The following is a 22,417-nucleotide window of genomic DNA, read 5'->3' on the forward strand; positions in this document are numbered from 1 at the left end:
TTGCATGTATGACCCTGCTGCTGGCCTAGTTGTATAACCATGGAAAGGGTGAGTTTTCTCTGCCTGACTTCATCTGGAGAGTGCCTTTAGACAGAGATGCCATCAATCAAGTTTGATACATGGCCTTTGACACAGATCCCTGATTACTCCCCTCCCTTCAAATATAGGAAAATGAGGTTCCATGTTCTTTTTCACATGATAGGAATGTGCTGTTTAATGCAAATCAAGCATCCTTGAAATGCCCTGTTTTAAACAATTATCTACACCTATCCTTAGAGCATCCCAGTCACTCCCTAAGGGGTACATACCTTTGTTTTCTGGAATTAAAGTTGAACTTACTTTCTGAGGTGGTTCCCAGAGTGTTCTGATCACTGTTATGCTTGGGTGGCTTCCAAGCTTCCTCATCTTCTGGGTGGCTTCCTCATCTTCTGGGCCTCCTTCCTTCCTGGACTGGTGGGAAACAGCCTCCAGGCAACAAGAGAACCACGTTCTCTGAAATGCTTGTGAAAAAAATGTTTCACACTTCATAGCATTTCAAATTTCACATGTTTCTTGATGTGAGATGGTAAATCAAACAGTGTCTTTGGGGTGAGACTCTCTAAACTGAGTTATACCTATTGTTTATTTCACAGTAAGCTTACAGGCAAGCTTCATAGTATGAAGTCTTCTGAGTTGAGCACAGTGGCCTATGCAGAAATAATAAGAGCAGAAATTTTATTTCCCTCATTTTAATAGCTGAGTAGTGTTCTGATAATGTGTGGATGGATGGGAGAGGAGGGGGACTCCCCCTTTGAGAGGATTAGGGGAAAGGGTTTGGGGGACAGAGGGAAGGAGTATGGGACCAGTAGGAGTTGAGGAAGTGGCCTTTAAAAAGGGGTATACAATGAATAAATTGTGAAAAAATAAAAATGATTAATAAAATACAAATTAATTAGAAAAACAAAACTTGACAGCAAAAATTTGAGTCCAGTCTGGGTACCCGCCCTCCCTCAAAGAAAAGAAAGATGATATAAAGAAAGCAAAGAACAATAGAATCTTTGTCTTTGCCACCTTTCTTCCTTGTGAGCTCATTTTTTAATCATTACCTAATGGAGACCCATTCCACAACTCCCCTTCCAGTAGCACCCTCCCTCCCTTTTCCCCCTATCTTCTTCCCCTATTCCACTGAAAGGGGGAGTTCTCTCCACCATTGCCATCTTCCCCTAGCTCATTAACGTCCATAAGGAGGACATGGAACCTCTTTGTCTGGGGCCTGGCAAGGCTACATCACTGGGGGTGAGTAATCAAGGAGCAAGCAACTGAGAAATTTTTTTGAGAAGTGTTTTATTATTTTATTACTACTACTACTACTATTATTATTGTTGTTGTTGTTTATTAATTACATTTTATTAACTCTGTAATAAAAATCAATAAAATAATCAATAATAAATAAATAAATAATAAATTCTATGAAACTGAGAATTTATTTAAAAAAAAAGAAAAGACAGCCCAATAATCTACCTTAGACACATCTTTAAAATGACATAATATCTTCCACAAGCAAAACAACATACATTTTACTTTTTTTGGGCCACTAGAGAAAGAGAGTGGCCCTTCCGAAAAGTAAAGCTTGAACACTTTAACAGCCTTGAGTTTATTACTTTCGTATTTCTATATCTGAGATTTTATTTAGTCTTCCCATGTCATCCCGAGCGAGGTATCCCAGAAGCAGAAAGACAGGCCTGGTAGAGACTCACTTATAAGGAACTTTGAGTCATATCATGCAGAATGAACATGTGAAAATTTGCAGAACAAGAAGGAGGACCTTCGGGAAACCGTTCAGTCCTCACCCAGAAAGCCAATGTGATGTACACGGGTGGGGGGGGGAGCGGGATAAGAAGTGAAAGGACAGGGACCTACCAGAGAGGGCCTCCGAGAGCCTCTGTCTAACAGGGTAGCCAAGCAGATGCTGAGACTCGCAGCCAAACTTTGGACAGAGCACAGGGAATCTTATGAAAGAAGGGGGAGCTGGGAAGACCTGGAGGGGACAGGAGCTCCACAAAGAGAGCGACAGATCAAAAATTCTGGGCCCAGGGTTTCTTTCAAGGAGTGATACTCCAACCAAGGACCATTTGTGGAGATACCTAAACCCCATACTCAGATGGAGCCCGTGGCAGCTCAGCCTCCAAGTCAACACCCTAGTAAGGGGAGCAGGGGCCATCTCTGATATGAACTCTTTGATTACCTCCCCCTGAAGCAGAGTGCAGTGCTAGCAGGCCACAGAGCAAGACAAGGCAGCCAGTCCTGATGAGACCTGATAGGCTAGGGTCAGATGGAAGGAGGGGAGGATCTCCCTATCAGTTGTCTTGAGGAAGGGTATAGGAGAAGATGAGGAAAGGAGGGTGGGATTTGGGGGAGATGAGGGATGGGGCTACAGATAGCATACAAAGTGAATAAATTGTAATAATAAAAATAAATTAAAAATTCATAACGAAATATTTTAATAAAACAATAATATACTTTCACTTAAATAACAGATTCACTAATAAAATTATTATAAGCAAACATGTTGATCACATTTGAGTGAACAGACAATAATATGGAAAATAAAAAGGGAATTTCATTAATAAATAAATAATGTGTCTTGAGAGATGGCTCCTCATTTAAGAACTCTGGCAGTTCATGTAAAGGATTTTGATCACTCAGTCAGAGGCTCAGAATTTCCTGAAAGCAGTGCATGCCTGTGGTTGGTGCAAGGGCATACAACCAGGGACACACAAGAAAACATTAATTAAACACTCATACACATGTAGGAAGACTAAATAAATTCTCAATGGTATAAATATGAAAGTAATAAACTCAAAGCTGTGATAATGTTCAAGCTTTTAAATTTTTTTTTCAGTATAATGGCCCAAAGAGTAAAATGTCTGGTTTTTTGTTTGTTTGTTTGTTTTTGGCTTGTGGAAGATATTATGTTATTTTCATGATTTCTAAAGTAAATTTTTTGGGGTGATATATATATATATATATTTTGGTAAAGAAATTCTCCATTGCCTGCTCTTTAATTACTCACCCCTTGGGATGCCGCCATGGAGGAAGAGGATCCATACACTACTGATGGGACTTAACAGGCTATGTGAGATGGCAATGGTGAAGCACTCCCCCTTTACCTGCACTAGGAAAAGGGGAGAGGAGGAAGAAGGAGGGATGGTGGGACTGGGGGGATTGGAGGAAGGGGGTTTCAATCAGGCTATATAACAAGAAATTGTGAAAAAAAATAAGAACTAAAATCAAATCAAATCACTGATAAGACTTCCACAGTCTTGAATTCTCTTACCAGCATGGGCATAGTATCTCGCTACTTTGTGTAAGAACAATTTCAGAAGATCCATTGCCTATTTCTGGCCCCTGCAGACAATAGGCATGCATGCCATGCACAGACATACATAAAAATAGTAAAACTGTTTAAATGTTTCCAAGACTGCTATGAGTTGCCCCATTCTGAACACTATGAACACTTCTGGGGGGAAAAAATCATGGTTTGAAAACCATGTTACCTATGAAATAACTCATTACGTAAAAATCCCAATGCAGAAATACCTCAAAAAATAAAAACCACAATTTTTCTTTAATTATAATTATTTAATTTTTTAAATTTAGAATTAATTATTTATTTACTATTTATTTATTTTATTTATAATTATTTAAGTATCATTATTTTTATTAATTACATTTTACTCACTTTGTATCCCCCCGTGGTTCCCTCCCTCCTCCTGTCCCAATCCCTCCCTTCCTCAGCCCTCTGCATGCATGCCCTTCCCCAAGTCCACTGATAGGAGAGGACTTCTTTTCCTTCCTTCTGATCTTAGTCAATTAGGTCTCATCAGGAGTGGCTTCCTTGTCCTCTTCTGTGGCCTGAAAATGCTAATTCCCCCTCCGAGGGAGGTAATTACAGAGCAGGCCAATCAGTTCATGTCAGAGACAGTCCCTGTTCCTATCACAATGGAACCCACTTGAATACTGAACTGCCATGGACTACGTATGTGCAGAGGTCTTAGGTTATCACCATGCAGAGTCCTTGGTTGGAGTAACAATCTCAGGAAAGACCCCTGTGCTCAGATTTTTTTGGTTCTGTTGCTCTCCTTGTGGGGTTCCTGTCCTCTCCAGATCTTACTGTTTCCTGTTTCTTTGATAAGATTCCCTGCACTCTGCCCAAAGGTTGCCCATAAGTCTCAGGATCTGCATTGATATTCTGCAGGGCAGAGCCTTTCAGAGGTCCTCTGTGTCAGGCTCCTGAATTGATCCCTCTTTTCTCCTTCTTCTGATGTCCAGCCTCTTTGCCTTTCTGGATAGGAATTGAGCATTTTAGCAAGAGTCCTCCCTCTTGATTAGTTTCTTTAGGTGTACAGAGTTTAACTTGTACAACCACTCTAGAAAGCAATCTGGTGCTTTCTCACTCAACTAGGAATAGCACTTCCTCAAGATCCACCTATACCACTCCTAGACATACACCCAAAAGGGGCTCAAGTACACAATAAGGACATTTACTCAACCATGTTTGTAGCAGCCTTATTTGTAATAGCCAGAAGCTGGAAACAGCCCAGATGCCCCTCAGTGGAGGAATGGATGCACAAATTGTGGTATATCTACACAATGGAATATTACTCAGCAATAAAAAAAAAAAAAAAAAAAAAAAAAAAAACAAGGAAATCATGAAATTTGCAGGTAAATGGTGGGACCTGGAAAGGATCATCCCGAGTGAGCTATCTCAGAAGCAGAAAGATGCACACTGTATATACTCACTCATATAGACATATAAAAGAGGATAGACCTACTAAAATTGGTACAGAACTTTTGATTCATCAAGATAGAGAGTAGAATACTTTTTTCAAGTTTGCTAATTACATACAGACTAGACATTGTGAATGTCATTTATACCTGATAGTAGATAGTTTATTGATGTTAGAGGGAGAAGTCTTTCATTTAGCCAAAAGGGGAAATGTTGCAGGATATTTGATCCCATTATGAACCCCAAAATTGTGAATGGTAAAACACTGTTTATTGATCAGTGTGATTGAGCCCTATCACACACCTACAATCCAAGAAATTTTTGTTTATTGTAAACAGGTGATTATGGTATGGTTCAACCAGCTCTAGCAGACATCTTTAATCCAAGAACTTTCTGGACACAAGATTTACTAAAGTTAACCCTAGGTCAAGAATTGAAGCCAGAAACATGCTTACAGACATTAAAGAGCAGGAGGGACTTTGAGTTGAGGGGTATTTAAGACAGTGTGGAAAGGCTTATCTCAGACTTTTGCTTTAGCTTTAGCTTAAGCTTCAGCTCCTTAGCACCCCGGGATTTCTAGGAAGCCTTTGGCCTCAAGATTTTTGGCTTTTTTTCTCCTGGGCATGAGTTGAGCTAGTGAACATTTTTTTTTCTCCATTTCGACTGAAGCTGAGAAGGAAGGCCAGCTGGGTGCTTTATCTGCATCTCTGAGCTAGAATCTTTTCTCTGCAGCATCTGGCTCCTGAATCTTTATTGGTAAAATAGAATGGTTGGAATTTTCATTTTTGTTTATAACAACATTTGCCTTTCAAAACGTTCACCCAACAGTCTGCCTGAACTGTCACAGCATTAAAAATTCATCTAATCATGGTAATTCCAGGACCAGAAAATGTTTTTATGTACAATAAATCATGATGTTCACAATTTCTTGTAAATATTAACATTTCTTCTTTCCGGCTGCTTGCTGGGGACTGGGTTTCCAGCCTGGTCAGCTTAGGAGGGTTCAATGTCTCTACAGGAAAATGAAAAGTTTCTTCCCCCTTGAGTGAGAGACTAGAAGTGTTCAGTGAATAAAAAAGAAATATAAAAGAAATGAACCTGATGGGTACTAGGTATGGGGGAGGAGTAAGTTATTTCAGATCTGAGGAAGAGTATAGACAGAGCAGGGACACCTGGGAAAATCCAAAGTGGACATGATCCTGGGCCATGTGAATAATTTAAAAATAAAAACACACAAAGAAACAAAGAAAGAAAGAAACATGCCTGAGGTCGTTTTCCCACTCAAGTAGATCTCTGTCCTCAGCTCCAACCTGAGCCCTCAGAAATGAGTAAAGAAATTAACCTTTTTTGTTTACATCTCAGGAAGCTGTTTTTTGAGACACAGTTTTTTCTGTATGGCTTTGACTGATCTGGACATGCTTTCTAGACCAAGCAGGCCTTCAATTCACATAGATCCACCCCCTTTGCCAGCCAGAGTGCTGGTATTAAAGGCATGTGACAATATGCCAGGATTTGATATTTTCTTTTCATTTCATTTCATTTAACTTAATGTGCTTTTTTTGAGACATGGTGTCTCTGTGCATTGTTGCCTGTCCAGGATTCTCTCTGTAAATCAGTTTAACCTTGAACTCACAGAGACCCACCTTCTTCAGCCTCTCAAGTGCTGAGACTAAGGATGTGTGCCACCATGCCTGGCAAGACTTTCTTATAACATAGTTTAAGTCACACTCTGTTATTTCAGACAACTCTAGATATGTGGGTGTGAAGGACCCTGTTTTATTAGACTCTGTTCCCTTGCATGTCCTAGACTTGATTTGTAGACCAGGGTGACATTGAACTCATGCAGATCAGCATAGTTGTGCCTCCCAGAGAGCTGGCATTACAGACATGTGCCACCATGCCTGGCTCAGATTTTATATATATGATTAAAACCAAATATGTATTGATATATATTAAATATATAATATATTAACTACATTATATATTTATCAAACATTAACTCATATTAATACATTCAATAACTTTATATTTAATAAATATATTAAAGATGTATTTAAATATATATTAAAATTTATATGCATGAATTTATATACATGAATGATTTGGTATTTTGAGACAGAGTTTCTCTGTTTTAGCCCTGGCTAACTTGGACTAAATTTGTAGACCAGGCTGATATTGAACTCACTGAGATTGGCCTGCTTCTGCCTGCTAGACTGCTGGGAATAAAGGCCTGTGCCACCAAACCCAGCGCAAATGTTCTGTTTTAATCTTATTTTCTGATTTGATTTTTAAGACTGGGTTTCTCTGTGTAGGCCTGACTGTCCTGGACTGTCTTTGCCAACCAGGCTTACATTGAAATCACTAGGATCACCCTGTGTCTGCATCCCATGTGCCTGGATTAAAGGCTATTGCAAGCTTGTCTGGCAAGACCTTAGATTTACCAACACAGGGACCAGGGGAAAGGCTGTGTTGGCTGTATGCCACTGAGGCCTGCAGTAGCGTGAAGAGGCTTCCCCAGCCTACTTCCAGGCTTTTTGCCATGCCACCCATGAGCAAAGCTGAGGGACCCCGGCACGTGATTTAGGGACTAGCCCGCAGGGGCTTTATAGGCAGCATAAGGGACAGGATTCATGAGGGACACGGGGTGGGGGACTCAGATATTTGACTGCAAGCAATCCCTCCCCTGTCCACCGACATCTGTCAGTCCGTCTGCCTGGAGTCCCCTAACGCCTCGTGCGTGGGGCAGAACCGCAGACGGCGGGGGGTGACTAAAGAGAGATGCACAATCCTGCACTCCCACACTGCTGCCTGCATCCTGGGGGGATTGGTCCAACCCGCCTGAGCTCAGGTTGGGCATCATGACCTTGTTTAGGGTGTTCTGGCGCCCTCTGCTGGCCAGCGGTGTGTGAGCAGGCAGGACACTAAATAATGCTTGGTGTGCTGGAGGCTTAGTAGGTAAGGTGCTCTGTGCTCAGTGGTAAGCTCTGTGCATAAGGCTTCCTCTGCTGACATGAAGGCATATATACATGGTCCAAGAAAAAAAGGAAGAGGTGGAGGAGGAAGAAAGAAGGAAGAAAGATCAATCTATGTGTGTGTCTGTTTTCGGAAAAAAATCCCAGCTAATTGATACTTGGGTACTAGTTGGTGTTGATTTGCTGGACTTGAACCAAAATACACAGGCAAATATACAGGTAGTCTATAGTTATATAAATAATTGATGTGTTTTCCTTATGGCAAAATATTTTCAACCAGAAGGAAGGTGTGGAACATGGCCAAACAACACATTATATTTAGAGTCTATCAAATAAGAATGATTTTATAAACTTTTTCAGAGGAATCTTCTCATGTTAAAAGAAAAGAGCCATCCCTGGCTTAAAGCATTTTCTCGAGGCACCTACATTCCCCAGTACCCAGGAGATTCTTCCATAAATTCTGGATTGACAACTTTGATTACTCACCTGCTTTGCTATGTAGAAATCAGAAACCATACACAGCAAACATTTCAATACAGATTAAATCAGAAGAAAATGATGGGATGACCAAGTCTGAGCCCAGCTATTCCATATGAAATGTAGTGTAGGCAGTGGCCCATGCCCTCCAGAAAATGCTGTTGAGCAAAACTGAAACGGGATCTAAAGAAGACACAAACAAGGGTGAGAGTCTACCATGGCAGGTAAGCCTCACTCATCAGCAAGAGAAGCTTCACAATCTTACATCATTTGTAAGTAATTTACTGTGGTCAAGACAGTAAAACATTTTCATCTTATAATTAAAAATATGAGTTAAAATGGAAAAGGGTTCTGTCACAGTTTATGTATATATGTCTGTAATTATCTTACATGATTTTGGAACTGAAAGCACTGATTAAAGACAATAAATTTGCATATACTTCAAAAAACAAGCAGTTTATATTTCAAAATACATGTATATATAACACATGAAGTAACAATGAAGAAAGAAGCCATGGATTTGAAGGTGAGCATGGGGCAGTGTGTGGGAAGGCCTGGAGAAAGAAAAGGGAAGAAAGAAATTTCACGATGAAATTTTAGCCTCAAAATAATTGATAATTGTTAATATCCAGAATTGAATACCCAGCTTGGAAAGACTGAAGCATGTGAATTCAGGGTCAGGGACTGATATTTGTCTCTTTCTGTATATCTAAACTTGATTTGGGCATCTTGATGAAGTCAAAAGCAGTTTTATTTAGGTGTTAATCCCCAGTCTCCTTACTTGGAGCCTAGTGCTTTACCAATTGAGCCACTTAAGGCTTTCTGGTCACTCTGACAACAAAGACACTCTTTCCCTAATGTTTTTATTGCTTAACAACAGGTGGTCTTAATTAGACTGACAAAGAATTCCAGGCTTGTTTACCCCGAGATACTCTTCAGGCTACTATGGGCTCAGTGGCAATCATCTTTCCTGTCTCTGAGGCAGGCTCAGAGGTCTGGTAGAGTTTTAGGGTCCCATTAACCCTCCATGATCTAAAGAGAAATGGATAGAAAAGATAGAGGTCACAGGCACACACACTCACTGAAAAAAGTGGGTGAAACAAGAAATTTTACTAACAAAGTCCTACAAGCTTACTTATGATGATGATGCTGATTTCAGCTAGCATGTCCTCTGCAGGAACTGTAGCAAGTTCAAGCTTCCCTTTAAGAAAACATCTTCCCTGACCAGCTGTTGTGGCCTGTTCTCCCATACATACATGTAGACAAATGATCAGATATATAAATCTGTATATATTTGCACATATTCCATGGACGATGAAAAAGGAACTCCTTATAGCCAGATAATTGACATACACTCATGTAAAATATACCAAAAAAACAGACTGACCTAGTTCATGCAAAAACATCAATATACATATTTACATATTTACATCACATGGGTGAAGCAAATTCCAGTGGGCTTCATAGTTTTTACATTTCTGAGACAAAGGAATTACTACACAGTGAGAGACCAAAGAATCAAAATTTAGGTTTTATTTTTTAATTTTTTGGGGAGGGGCTTTGGTTTAAAGTTTAAAGCATAAGACTGAAGAAAGACCAGACAGGTGTATACATGTCCAGCCACCTTCAGGGGTGAACTAGCCCTACCACATTCTTTTCTTGCCCAGTAGAGATATAGTTGCTAGGTTACCAGACCAGATTTTCAGACCAGAACCATTTAGTGTCTTAGCATGTAAAGTAAAACAATCATTTCAAAAGTAAATTTCCCTTACACAGTCACGTAACTCCAAGGCATGTAACTCACTGCCTATGGCTTTTCCCTTTAAAAACCTTGTTGCCCTAGACCACCCTGCCATACTCCTCCTCTTCACCAAGGAGGTTGTTGTGACCCAGACTCGAGCTTGTATTAAATAAACCCTCATATGTTTTCAGTGGAGTCCATTCCTGGTGACCTTTTGGGGTCTCATGAACTGAGAATAACATTTGCGGGGCTCATCAGGATCCCCAAGATTCCACGACCCTGACCTAGATGGTCTTATTGCGGCTCGTAAGTATCTAAGTGTGCATGTGTGTGATTACTTTCTGTCCTCTATTCTAAAAAATCCTCAGGTGTTCATATTGGTGATGGCAGCAGGATGTGATCAGAGGAAGACTTTAGGGTAATCACAGCTGCCAAAGTCAGGGGATTACCCCTGGATTCGTTGTGGTTTTTTGTTGTTGTTGTTTGTTTGTTTGTTTTCTTTTTCTTTTCTTTTTTCTTTTTTTTGGTGGGCACTTGGGTAGAGTCCTGAGGTTGGGGGGTGATTCAGAATCACACACTGCTCTGGAGCTTTTGTGGCAGGGAAACCAGAGCAGTGATCTAAAGTTCCATGGATCTGAGCTTACCTTATGATCTGGCTACATGGCCACTCAGTCTGCACCTGTCCTATTTTAGTCCTTGTGTTTAGAAACTTCTTTGGCACAGATGTGCCTTTCCCAGAGGAAGAACCTGTTTCTGCTTTTGCCTTTCCAACCATGAACAAAAACCAAACACTTGGTTCTGGTTTTGTTTTCAGTAGTGTAGCAGCAAGTATGCATGCATTTGTCTGTCTATTTTGTTCCTTGTGTTTATGAATGTTTGTTTGTATTGGAGTATGGGACTGTGATGATGCTATGAGACAGACTTGCTGTAATCCCTCCTTGTTCCTTTCAGCCCCTCCACCCTCATGCTGTTCACCTTCCCAAAATACTGCTGTGGCAGAATCAGGTATTCTGGCAGCCAGAGGGAGAGAATGCAAGGGTGGGTCTGGGAATGAAATTGTCAGGACTGCTCCTGCCCAGCTAGGAGCTATGATTGTTGAGTGCATTTTCATCATGGTGGGGGCAGCAGCAGCAATGCCCCATGGCAGGAGTGGGCTGAGGGAATTGAGATTTCAGATCAACTGGTCTGGTATAATAACAGGCTGCCATTTCAGGCTAGTATAATTGTATGTAGCTCAATTTTGGGGAAGGCCACCTTCTAATGGAGCAGGGAAGAGAGCCATTGAGAAATGGTCCACTACCCCTTTGGGTTTTCTTTCCTCTCCCTTTCTTTTTGTATACATTGTATTGGTACATTATTTTCTTGTCTTCTTTTATGGGTTTGTTTGTTTGTTTATGATGGCCTCAGTAGGCAGGTGACCAAACAGCTATGCACTATGGTGACTTTGCTTGCCCCATGCTCCTAGCACTATAAGCTGGGAAGCCTTTGGTCTTTGGTAGGAGAATGCCTCGGGGTGGGACAGATAGAGGACACCCAAGAGCAGGGTGGGCTGTGAGAGCTTTCCCAGACTGATAGGGCAATTACAGCTGGATGGAGTAAGAGAAGTTTTCTCAGTTTAAATGTATATATTGCCACTTCATATTTTTGACTGATCTTAAATGGTTAATATGCTCTGTATGTCTTGTTTATAGCTTAACAGTTATTGAATATGTCTAAAGATTAAATTCAAACTCTTCTTTAGAACATATATGTGTGCATATGTGTTTATTAGATCTACAGAAGCACAGATGTTTTTAAATAGCAACCATGTGGCTTTTCATGCATTGTGATATGACTCCACCATTTTGAAATTGCCACGTGGGGTAGAACAAAGGAAAAGAGTGGTTACAGAACCTCTTAGTCAAAATGAATTTTGTTTATCCCGTTTCCTTTTAGACTAAGAAAACAAGACTCATTCTAAATTGGTATTGAATTTAGAGATTGGATTGTTCGCACTGGTAAAATTTGGTTTTAAAATTTGATTCTGACTTTCAAAACTATGGTTATGCTTTGTGGTTTTACTCATAAAAAGAGTAATTTATTTTCATATAGCAAAAACAAGTTTTGGAGAATGTTTAAATGTTTAAGACTATGACACATTTTAAAGTTTATCAGGCATTTAAAATAATGACCTTGGGCTATCTAACAAAGAGCATAGAACAGTTTCTTGACCCTTTGGGAAGGTCAAGAGACCTTGGTATTTATTTTATTCATTTTACCAAATGAAACTAAGCCATATTGTTTGAAGCAATTAAGAAAAGTGCAGTTTTTACAGTGTATCATCTCAAGATGGTAAAAAACCCATGGCTTAGTAAAGAAATGTTGAGAGGATTTTGATGAAGGTTTTTATGTTGTCTGAAAAGCAAGAGAGAAGGCAAGAGACTGTGACAATAAAGAAAAGAAAGGGAAGGAATGGAAAGGGAAAGAAAAGAAAAGAAAAGAAAAGAAAAGAAAGGAAAGGAAAGGAAAAGAAGAGAAAAGAAAAGAAAAAAAAGAAAGGAATAGCTTGTCCAAAGTAACCGGAAGTTATATAGAATTTTATGGAAGATCAGAGTATGTATAGAAAGCCAGAGGACATATGAACTGTATTTGCTTTGGTTTTGCGTTCCTGCAAATATGATTTGAGAAAGAACTGTAAAATATGTTGTTTTTCACTTAAAAGGCTGGAGATTATTCGATGCAAAATGTCTGCTTATGCTCTTTAACAGGAGAATAAAACTGCAGCTCCATGTTACCATAGGGTTATACAGGGTTGTATTCAGGTAATTGTTAACCATTATATACCTACCACCAGCTCCTGAGTGAATGGATTAATGCCGTTTCTTTCTGGCTGACAGGTTTGGTATGGCCAGAATAGTTAAAGTACTGTTCTTTTATGCAGTTGGTTCTAAAACGTATTTGATTACAATTTTAGAAATTTTAGTTATGGGGAACTGTAAATGCTCCACAGTGCTATACTGTAGGCTGTAGTAACACCATCAGTGACACCTAATGGCTGTTTTGCATTGGCGGCCACAGTATGCAGCAACACATGGCTAGCCACCATGTTGGTTCATGGATAAAGAAGGTGGAGCCATGGTTTTACCACTATCTTTGTTGAAGGCTGCCAGCTGTATTCAGTTCCAAAAGTGCTAAGTGCAACTTTTTTCTTTAAACTTTTTGCTGTTCAATTTTTTAAATTAAGTTTTTATTTTTTATACTAATTAGAGCTTATTCACTTTGTATCCCAGCTGTAGCCCCCTCTTTCCTCCCCTCCCAATTCCACCTACTCCTCCTCATCTCCTCCTATGCCCCTCTCCAAGTCCAGAGATAAGGGAGGTCCTCTTCCCCTTTCATCTGACCCTAGCTTATCTGATCTCATCCAAACTGACTTCATTGTCCTCCTCTGTGGCCTGGCAAGGCTGAAGGTGTTTATCAGCTGAAGGTGTTCTCTGGATGAATTTTTGGTGTCATTCATGTAGACTATCATATCTTCTGCAAATAGTGATACTTTGATTTCTTCCATTCCAATTTGTATCCCCTTGATCTCCTTTAGTTGTCTTATTGCTCTAGCGAAGACTTCCAGTACTTGGGCAGCCTTGCCTTGTCCCTGATTTCAGTGGGATTGATGTAAGTTTTTTTTTTCCATTTAGTTTGATGTTAGCTATAGACTTGCTGTGTATTTTCTTCACTATGTTTAGCTATGTGACTTGTATATCTGATCTCTCCAAGACTTTAAACATGAATGGATGTTGGATTTTGTCAAATGTCTAAGGAGATGATCATGTGGTTTTTCTCCTTCAGTTTGTTTAAATGATGGATTTCCATTTACTGAACCACCCCTGCATGCATGAGATGAAGCCTACTTGGTCATGGTGGATGATATCTTTTATATATTCTTGAATTAGGTTTGCCAATATTTTATTGAATATTTTTCCACCAATTCTCATAAGAGCAATAGGTCTGAATTTCTCTTTTTTGGTTGGGTCTTTGTGTAGTTTAGGTTTCAAGGTGACTGTGGCTATCTAGAATGAATTTGGTAATGTTCCTTCTGTTTCTATTTTGTGGAATAATTTAAGTTGAATTGGAGTTAGCACTTCTTTGAAGGTCTGGTAGAATTCTGTGCTGAAACCATGTGGCCTGGGCATTTTTTTTGGAAGAGAGACTTGTGGTGACTGCTTCTATTTCCTTGGGGGATATAGGACTATTCAATCTTTCTGCCTGATCTTGATTTAATTTTGGTAGATGGAATCTATCAAGAAAATTGTCCATTTCATTTAGATTTTCAAATTTTGTGGCATGTAGGCTTTTGTACTATGACCTAATGATTGTTTGGATTTCCTCAGTGTCTCTTGTTATGCCCCCATTTTGATTTCTGATTTTGCTGATTTGGATAGTTTCTATTAGCCTTTTAGTTAGATTTACTAAGGGTTTGTCTATATTGTTGATTTTGTCAAAGAACCAGCTTTTGGTCACATTGATTCTTTGAATTGTTTTCTTTGTTTCTAATTCATTGATTTCAGCTCTGAGTTTGAATATTTCCAATCATCTTCTCTTCTTGTGTGTGACTACTTTTTATACTAGGGATTTTAGGTTTGCCATTAAATTGCTTGTCTAGAACTTCTTTTTGAAGAAACTTAGTGCTATGAACTTTCCTCTTAGGAGCACTTTCATCATTTCCCATAACTTTTGGTATGTTGTGCCTTCATTTTCATTGAATTTTAGGAAGTCTCCAATTTCTTTTTTTGTTTCTTTCCTGAGAAAGCTTCACTGAGTAGAGAGTTGTTTAGTTACCATATGTATGTATGCTTTTGTAGTTTCTGTTGTTGTTGAGGTCCAGTTTTAGGCTATGGTGGTCTGAAAGGATACAAGAAATTATTTTTATTTTCTTGCATTTGTTGAGACTTGCTTTGTGTCTGACTATGTGGTCAATTTTTGAGAAATTTCCATGAGGTACTGAAAATAAGGCATACTCCATTGTGTTTGGTTGAAAAGTTCTGTAGACATTAGGTCTATTTGCTTCAGTAAATTTGCTCTGTAAGTGTCATTTCTCCCTATTTAGCTTTTGTCTAGATGATCTGTCCCTTGATGAAAGTGGAGTGTTGAAGTCTCCCACTATTAAGGTGTTGGGATGTGTGATTTAAGATTTAATCATGTTTTTATTTACAAAAGCAGGTGCTCTTATATTTGGGGCATAGATGTTCAGGACTGTGATGTCCTCCTGGTGGAATTTTCCTTTGATGAGAATGAATTGTCCCTCCTTATCTTTTTTTAATTTCTTTTTTAAGATTTATTTATTTATTTATTATGTGTACATTATTCTGCCAGCATGTACACCTGCACACCAGAAGAGAACACCAGATCTCATTATAGATGGTTGTGAGTCAAAATATGGTTGCTGGGAATTGAACTCAGGACCTTTCGAAGAGCAGTCAGTCAGTTCTTAACCTCTGAGACATCTCTCCAGCACTCCCTCCTTATCTTTTTTGTTTAACTTTGGTTGAAAGTCTATTTTTATCAACAGTTTTGGCCTGTAGTTTTCTTTTGTTGTTGTTTTTTGTGTTTTACTGGATTGCTTATGACAGCAATGCTGGATTTCTAGAAAGAGTTTCAAAGGGTTCCTTCTGTTTCTTTTCCTTTTTTCTTATCTTCTCTTTTCTTGATAGTTTAGGAAGGATTATTGTAGCTCCTTTTAAATGTCAGGAAGAATTATGGCGTGACTTCAACTTAAGCAGACACACCCAAGTGGAGTAGATGATTGGAAATATTCAAACTAAGAAATCAATGAATTAGAAACAAAGAAAACAATTCAAACAATCAATGGGAACAAGAGCTGATTCTTTGAGAAAATCAACAAGGTAGACAAACCCTTAGCCAAACTAACTAAAAGCCAGAGAGAAAACACGCAAATCAGCAACATAAGAAATGAAAATGGGGGCATAACAACAGATACCAAATGAGGAATATGGGCATCATAATGGCATCAAATAGAGCTATGTTCCACAACAGCACAAAGTCCTCAGTATAAGCAGTTCTTGGGGTTATGCTTCTCCAAGACAAACTCATCATGACTATGCTAACGGGGGAGCCACATTCCACGAGTGCTACAGATGTTTTGCTGTTACTCTTGCATGGCTATCAACAGGACCAGGAAGCCAAAATAGTTTGCCTACATATGGGGAAGTGAGAAATGAGTTTAGCTCAGGCCCTGGGAAGAATTCAGGGTATTGGGTGCACTATGCCAGCCTGGAGGACCATATAACATGGAAGGACTTAGGGATTGCTGGGAGAAAATTAGCAGCTATGTCTGTTTTGATATGTTAAATATGAACCTCTGCCATTTGTTCCAGGTATGAAACCTATGTTTATGGAAATATAAACTTCAGAGAGAGCAGCATGTTCTCCATTAGGCAATGATTAAAAAATGAGCTCACAAGGAAGAAAGTCTCAACAGATACAAGAAAATATTTTTTCTTTCTTTATATCTTTCTAATTGTTTTCTTTCTTTATATCTTCTTTCTTTTCTTTGATGGAGGGTGGGTACCCAGACTGGACTCGAATTTTGCTTATAAGTTTTGTTTTTCTACTTCATTTTTATTTTATTAATCATTGTTATTTTTTCACAATTTATTCATTATATATCCCTATTAAAGGCTACTCCCTCAACTCCTACTGGTCCCACCCTCCTTCCCTCTTTCCCCCAATCCTTTTTCCTTAGTCCACTGAAAAGAGAAGTTCCCCTCCTCTGCCATCTACCCATACATTATCAGAACACTACTCAGCTATTAAAAACAGGAAAATAAAATTTCTGCTCTTATTTCTCCTCCATAGGCCACTGTGCTCAACTCAGAAGATTTCATACCATGAAGCTTGCCTGCAAGCTTTTAGTGAAATCAACACTAGGTATAACTCATTTCAAAGAGTCCCATCCCAAAGACACTGTTTTATTTACCATCTCATATCCAGAAACACATGAAATTTGAAATGCTATGAAATGTAAAACATTTTATCAGAAGCATTTCCAAGAACGTGGTTTTCTTGCTGCCTGGAGGCTGTTTCTCACCAGCCCAGAAAGGAAGGAGGGGCCAGAAGATGAGGTATAAAGCTTGGAAGACCCACAAGCATAACAGTGATCAGAACACTCTGGGAACCACCTCATAAAGTAAGTTAAACTTTAATTCCAGAAAACAGAGGGTATGTACCCCTTGGGGAGTGACTGGGATGCTCTAAGGATAGGTGTAGATAATTGTTTAAAACTGGGCACTTCAAGGATGCTTGATTTGCATTAAAAAGCACATTCCTATCATGTGAACAAGAACATGGAACCTAATTATCCTATATTTGAAGGGAGGGGAGAGTTATCAGGGATCTGTGTCAAAGGCCATGTATCAAACTTGATTGATGGCATCTATGTGTAAAGACACTCTCCAGATGATGTCAGGCAGAGAAAACTCATCCTTGACATGGTTATACAACTAGGCCAGCAGCAGGGTCATACATAGAAGAGAAAGCCTCCTCCCTCACATCTCAAACTTCAGTCTGGGTTGTGATGGTTTTCAATAAAACCCCTGGAACAATGGGTATGTGCACACAAAGAAACTTCTACAGGCTACCACTTTTGTGATACTCTCAGAGAACTTCCTGGCTGGTGTTAATTCACCATTCCCTACATAGTCATCCACTGGACTAAAAGTTTCTTGTGTAAACTGAGGCAATTGAAAACAGTAAATGTTGAGAATCAGGATTATCAATAAGTCTTCCGTAAATACCTTATTATATAATACTTTTGCATGTAATTGATATTCACCATTCATTGTATTCTTTTTAAAAATAAGTTTATTTACTTTAAATTCCAATAGTAATCCCCCTCCCTTCTCTGCCCCATGACTACCCTCCGTTTCTATTGCCCCTATCCCCTTTCCCTTTCACCATGTTTAAAGCACTCACAGGCTTTCTGTCCATTAGGATTTCTTTCATGAGTGTGAAGATGATTCTGAAGTCCAAAAGTTTTTTTCACATTGGTTACAGTCAGACATCTTTGCAGTATGTGTTATTTTATGTATTAGGAGATTTTATATGCAAAGGCTTTGCCACATAGTTATATTCATATGGTTTCCCTCCAGAATGTGCTGTTGTCTTAGGAGATGATTGTTACATGCAAAGGCTTTATCACACTAATTACCCTCACAAGGCTTCTCTCCACTGTGTGTCTTTTCCTGTTTTCGGAGACTACTCTGCTGTGCAAAGGCTTTATCAGGTTGGGTATATTCATAAGGTTTCTTTCCAGTATGTGTTCTTTTATGTCTTATGAGATGACTGTTTTCTGCAAAGGCTTTACCACACTGGTTACATTCATAAGGTTTCTCTTTGCTATGTGTTCTTTTATGGCTTAAGAGAGTACTGTTTTGTGCAAAGGCTTTTCCATACTGGTTACATTCATAAGGTTTCTCTCCAGTATGTGTTCTTTTATGGCTTATGAGATGACTGTTTTTTGCAAAGGCTTTGCCACACTCATTACATTCATAAGGTTTCTCTCAGTGTGTGTTCTTTTATGGCTCATGAGATGACTGTTTTTTGCAAAGGCTTTACCACACTCATTACATTCATATGGTTTCTCTCCAGTGTGTGTTCTTTTATGGCTTATGAGATGACTGTTTTGTGCAAAGGCTTTACCACACTGGTTACATTCATAAGGTTTCTCTCCAGTGTGTGTTCTTTTATGGCTTAAGAGAGTACTGTTTTCTGCAAAGGCTTTGCCACACTCATTACATTCATAAGGTTTCTCTCCAGTGTGTGTTCTTTTATGGCTTATGAGATGACTGTTTTGTGCAAAGGCTTTACCACATTGGTTACATTCATAAGGTTTCTCTCCAGTGTGTGTTCTTTTATGGCTTAAGAGAGTACTGTTTTCTGCAAAGGCTTTGCCACACTCATTACATTCATAATGTTTCTCTCCAGCATGTGTTCTTTTATGCCGTATGAGCTGACTGCTTTTTGCAAAGGCTTTACCACATTGATTACATTTGTAAGGCTTCTCTCCAGTGTGTGTTCTTTTATGCCATATAAGAACAGTGATATACGGGAAGGTTTTCCCACATAGAGTGCATTTAAAGGGTTTCTCTCCAGTATGACTGCTTTCATGCCTGCAAAGAAAATTGGCACATGTGAAAGATTTACCACCGTCATTTCATTACACTAATAAATATATTTATCTATATGAATTGATTTCATAATTTGGTCTAATGGTAAAGAAGAATCAAATTTAAAAGTTTTGTCACATTATTTACATTCACGGTATTCCCCTTCATTATGGGTATTTTTGAAGATCCCTGTGATGGTAAGAGAATTTGTTATGTGGATCACTTTTATAGCATCATTTTTCTATAAGAGGTTTTCTCCTATATATGAAGAGTATTTAAGAATTCAGAGTTTTACCAGAGCAATCCCATTCACAAATTTTTGTACTCTATGAATGATACTTCATTTACAAAGTGAGCCAGGAAAAGCAGAAGTTCCAAATTCCTAGTATTCATAGGTATTTTCAGCAATATGAGTTTGCTGATAAATTCTCAGTGAAGTTGCAAAACCAATTAACAGTAATCATTTATCACATTCAGAAAATTTACTCACAGTGGGGACTACTACCAAATCAATTGTTCTTGGAGAAAGACAGGGACACTGCTTCTTTCAATATCCCTATGCACATGTGTCTTAGAATCATTTTGACATATGATATACCAGTTTAATTTACAAAAATAATAAAGATTCCAACATTGAATTAACACAGTTTGTTTTTTGTTCATCATAGACATGTCATATAGGGATTAAGGTTTCTCCACAACAATATTCTTGATTCTCATAAGCTGCTTCTTTCACTAAACTTTACAAAGTTACTGCACGAAAATGAGTAACACTGGTTCTACTATGAAATTTTTGCTTATTAGAAGGTTTTGGACACATACTGATCACCAATTCAGTGTGCATACCTCTTACAATATCTGAGTAGATAGAATGAGACTAAACAGATTGGCAGTTCAAGTCAGTAGCTGTAATGTCCATATGATTCAAATGGTATTTTTGTTACAATATTATTTTATTTTCTTCTATCTTAGGAGAGTGCCTTGTAAACACAAATCAGATACCTGACATTGAAGTACATGAAATTATGAGATTTTAATGATCATGAGTACACGTAAAGCAGTGCTGTTTTTACACTGTTGCTTTTCTTTAAAACTTCCAGGACACAGCCATGTGTGCTGGTACATGCCTTCAATCCCAGCACTTGTGGAGGCAGAAGCAGGCATATCTTGCTTGTTATTTTGAGGTCAGGCTGGTCTAACAAGCAAGTTTAAGAAAGTCACAGATACCCAGAAAAAATCTATTTCAAAAACAGAAAATAAAAAGCAGCCAATAAACAAACAAACAAAAAACACCAAAACTTCCAGGACACATTAAAATTTAAGATTCATAGCTGTATGAGTGTGCACATAATGTTACCTTTTATTACTTGTAGAACTTTGAAAATGTTCTTCAATATTATGGTCATCCCAATTGTAGCCTAAAATATAGTACGAGAAAATATATATTATTGGAAATAACATGTTATTATTAAGGCAAAACATAAATCATTATCTTCTGTGACCCTTAGAATCATGCCTGATTTATTTACCACATTCCTCCTCATTCTCAATTGGAATTACAGAAGAGGATCAATAACAAAGTAAGAGTTGTCTCTTTATTTTAAAAGTGAAAGAAAAATTGCAGTCTTACCTATAGCAGTGAAGTTTTCACAGGTCTCTAGCATCACATCTTTGTAGAGTTGCTTCTGGGAAGGTTCCAGCAAGGCCCACTCTTCTTGGCTGAATTTCACATGCACATCATTGAAGGTCACTGAATTCTAAAATAGCCATACATTTGTACAACAGAAACAGTGGCAACAATATAATTTATACGTCATTGTCAATATAATCATATAATTCTACTGCTTCTTCCATTTATTTTCTGACACAGAAGTGCGAATGTTATACAGTTGGGTGCTGTGCATGATGTGAAGTAGGGGAGATGAAAAAGCCTAAAGGTTAGATTGAAAAAAAAAACAAAAACAAACAAACAAACAAAAAACAAAGGCGTGCTTCAAAAACCTGTGTTTCATCAGTTTGTAAGACATGAATATAAAGTAGCCATTAGTTGGGTACTTGAGCAATCTATGAATCATTTTCAGTTACTTGGGTGAGTAGGTCAGGACCCTGTCATGAGAAAGGTGGAAGGACAAAACACAGTCATGATATTTTATATAGCAACAAATGAGATGTGTTGATCAGGGGACACTGAACAGATGGGTAACATCAGTCAAAAGACAACATGGTACTGAATATTGTTTTGACCAGGGCTCAGGGATGTGGCATATCAGTATGTGAAGAGGGGGACTCATATATTTGTGGAAGGGAAAGTGGACTACAGTGAATACATGGATAAAAATAATGTGAGTGGCAAGCAACAACAATCATAGCCAATAGCACCATATTTCTGAGTGACCAGACAAAAGAAAAGGAATAGAACACATGATTATTCTTTGATCATTGTTTTGTATATTCTCCTTACTAAATAATGTAGTCTATAGATTAAAAATAAAGATTAAAACATTCTATTGAAAAAGAAGTATTAATGTTATCACTAAGTCATTTTAGAAGAAAACGGAATAACAAGTTTTAACTGTATCATATATGAACTTTTTGAAGAGGATATAGCTTTGGAATAGACATGGCAATTAATGTGGACAAAGACAAACAGAGAGAAGGGTTTGAAATAGAGAGACACAGACATAGAGACAGAGACACACAGAGAGAGAAATTAACAGATGATCAATACTAAGTACAGATCAGAGAAATTTATTAACAGTTATTAACTACAAAAAATGGTGGACAAGCTGGGTGTATTCTGTCATGCCTTCAATTCCATCACTCAGGAGGCAGACGCAGCTGTATCTTATTGAACTGGATGTCAGCATTATCTATTCAAAAAGTTCTAGGACAGCCAGACCTATAGAGTAAGACAGAGCCTCCTCTAAAAGTCAATCAAACAAACACAAAATATTGAAAGAACTCAGAGGTCTTTACTGAAGCTCCTACAAGGAATTATACATTCACTCCTGTTGTATATTTATTCTCCAGAAATTGCACTGCCCCAGCTTAAACTGTAACTTCAATGATATCTTACTAAAAGGGAATGCATGTTTAAACACCTAAAAATAGAAAGATGAAAATATTAACATGTAAATGTAAATGCTGATCATAAATAAGCAACATAAAACAGGACAGATGGCTCAGCAGTGAGGAGTTCTTGCTGCTTTTTCAAATAATTGGGCTCAATTGTCAGTGATTACCTGGGACCCACTACTATCAATTGCTATAAGTTCATGAGTTCTGAAGACATCTTCAGACT

At 38.4% G+C, this 22,417-nt stretch overlaps 1 pseudogene; it reads right to left on the reverse strand.

The window, feature by feature from the left end:
- LOC132650759 (zinc finger protein 431-like) overlaps positions 1-20,867 on the reverse strand; it is a 145,326-nt pseudogene extending 124,459 nt beyond the window's left edge.
- Positions 20,868-22,417: the final 1,550 nt, after the last annotated feature.

The sequence above is a fragment of the Meriones unguiculatus genome (genome assembly GCF_030254825.1).
Source record: "Meriones unguiculatus strain TT.TT164.6M chromosome 13 unlocalized genomic scaffold, Bangor_MerUng_6.1 Chr13_unordered_Scaffold_33, whole genome shotgun sequence".
Taxonomy (NCBI): Eukaryota; Metazoa; Chordata; class Mammalia; order Rodentia; family Muridae; genus Meriones; species Meriones unguiculatus.